Below are 2637 nucleotides of genomic sequence, written 5' to 3'. Positions count from 1 at the left end.
ATCTTTGCCAAGAAAACCTCAAACTGGGTCATGAAGTGTTGGACATGACTGAAAAACTGAACAACAATAGGCACTAGGGCTGTGCTTAGAGTCAGAAAAACCTGGGTTCAGATACCACTGCTGACACTATCTCTGTGGCCCTGCACAAGTCATTTAACCTGTGTGCTTTGTACAGCTCTCCAAGCCTCATCCATGAAGTTACAACACTACGATGCCATAGTGTTGGATGAAGGGAGTTCCCCTCTGCTTAAGAAATTGCAGTATCTTTGTGTACTTCCATATGGTTTATGTAGCAGTAAGAGATAGCCAGGCTTTCTCTAAGAGAATTCTATCAGTCAGATTGGTGCTTCTACTGGTATCCATGAAGCCCTGGAACTCCGAGACAATGGTAAGACCCGCTACATGGGGAAAGGTGTCTCAAAAGCGGTTGAGCACATCAATAAAACTATTGCCCCGACCCTGATTAGCAAGAAATTGAATGTTGTGGAGCAAGAGAAGATCGACAAATTGATGATAGAGATGGATGGCACTGAAAATAAATCTAAATTTGGTGCAAATGCCATTTTGGGAGTGTCTCTGGCTGTTTGTAAGGCCGGAGCTGCTGAGAAAGGTGTCTCCCTGTACCATCACATTGCTGACCTTGCAGGCAACGATGAAGTCATCCTGCCCGTTCCAGCCTTCAACGTGATCAATGGTGGCTCCCATGCTGGTAACAAGTTGGCCATGCAGGAGTTCATGATCCTCCCTGTTGGAGCAGCAAACTTTAAGGAGGCCATGCGCATTGGAGCTGAGGTCTACCACAACTTGAAGAGTGTGATTAAGCAGAAATATGGACAAGATGCCACCAACGTAGGGAATGAGGGTGGCTTTGCTCCTAACATCCTAGAGAATAAAGAAGCTCTGGACCTGCTAAAGGATGCTATTGGTAAGGCTGGCTATACTGATAAGGTCGTAATTGGCATGGATGTTGCTGCCTCTGAATTCTTCCGATCTGGGAAATATGATTTAGACTTCAAGTCTCCTGATGATTCCAGCAGATACATCCCCCCTTCTGAGCTTGGGGACCTCTATAAGAGCTTCATCAAGGATTATCCAGTGGTGTCTATTGAAGATCCCTTTGACCAGGATGATTGGGAAGCTTGGAAAAATTTCACTGCTACTGCCGGCATCCAGGTGGTAGGAGATGATCTCACAGTGACCAATCCCAAGCGAATTGAAAAGGCTGTGAATGAGAAGGCTTGCAATTGCCTCCTACTCAAAGTGAACCAGATTGGCTCTGTGACTGAATCTCTCCAGGCGTGCAAGCTGGCCCAGTCCAATGGGTGGGGAGTAATGGTTTTCCATCGTTCTGGGGAGACTGAAGATACCTTCATTGCAGACCTGGTGGTGGGTCTCTGCACTAGGCAGATCAAGACTGGTGCCCCCTGCTGATCTGAGTGTCTGGCCAAGTATAACCAGCTTCTCAGAATTGAGGAAGAGCTGGGCAGCAAGGCTAAATTTGCTGGAAGGAACTTCAGAAACCCTCGGGCCAAGTAAGCTCTGTGGCTAGGAGGCCTAAGAGCTCACAGGAGCCAATCACCTCTATAGAAATCTGCTCCTGTCCTAATAATGGGCAGCACCAAGTACTAGACCAGTCTTGTTTTGGGGGCAAGGGCCTCTGCTGCTTAACTTCCCTCTCACTTCAACCTTTCTGTGATGTTCTCACTGCTTCATTAGAACTGTCTTATACTGGAGACTACCTGATCATCTGGCTCTCTGTCAGAACACCCTTTATCATCTTGTGACTGGGATAGATTGACCTGTTCTGTCCCCCAACCCTGGTGTTGATGTGTGGAGCCATGTACTTGTGATGCAGCCCGATGAGCCCAAAGGCCAAATCTTAGTGGCTTCTATGTGCAGAATAAAAGTATTCAGTAACCCCCAAAAAAAAAAAAAAAAAAAAGGACAAGCAACATATTTTTGTATGAGGAAAAGGTGTTAGAATTACAAATCATGCAGCTTTGGATCTCAAGAGGACTTGAGAAGTCATCTGGCCCAATCCCCTTATTTTACAGTTGAAGAAACTGAGACACATAGCTGGGAAGTAACCTGCCTGAGGAGATATTTTATCAGCGTCATGCTATATCATGCAGCTTTGAATTATGCATCACTGACATGGCTGCCAGTTTGCTTTCATAACTTGGATTCCACAGAATATGTTGCCATTTAAGATTCATAATCTATTATTATAGTTCTTCTTTATTTTGAACTAGGTGCTGTAATTATTACACATTTTCCCCCAAAGAAAGTTCACAAAGTTTTATAGCTATTTTAATCAAAAAACTTAGGATTTAATCTGTCTGTCTGATTGCTGATAAGCCTTATTGAAAAAATACTGATGAGTAATAAACACTTCACTTTGCATGCGGAAGTGATCAAAGCTAACTATAGACAGCTATGAACAGATGAATTCATGTGACTTCAGAAAGACATGAAAATGTAAGTTGGAAGGTGTCCCAACTTACATGGCAGCAGGGGTGGGGGTAGGTGTATGTGTGGGAAGGACAAATTTAGCAAGGAGCAACGGACCAGGAGTTAGCTAAGACCACCGCTGGACACTCTTTAGAGCTCTCAATTGACCTTGGGGAAATCATTTAA

General features: G+C 44.5%; 1 pseudogene; it reads left to right on the top strand.

The window, feature by feature from the left end:
• Positions 1–370: 370 nt before the first annotated feature.
• Positions 371–1743, top strand: LOC140514172 (alpha-enolase pseudogene; annotated as a pseudogene).
• Positions 1744–2637: the final 894 nt, after the last annotated feature.

Source organism: Notamacropus eugenii, chromosome 1 (assembly GCF_028372415.1).
Source record: "Notamacropus eugenii isolate mMacEug1 chromosome 1, mMacEug1.pri_v2, whole genome shotgun sequence".
In the NCBI taxonomy this organism is placed as follows: domain Eukaryota; kingdom Metazoa; phylum Chordata; class Mammalia; order Diprotodontia; family Macropodidae; genus Notamacropus; species Notamacropus eugenii.
The sequence above is the reverse complement of the archived record's forward strand: the minus strand, read 5'-3'. Positions and strand labels throughout refer to the sequence as shown.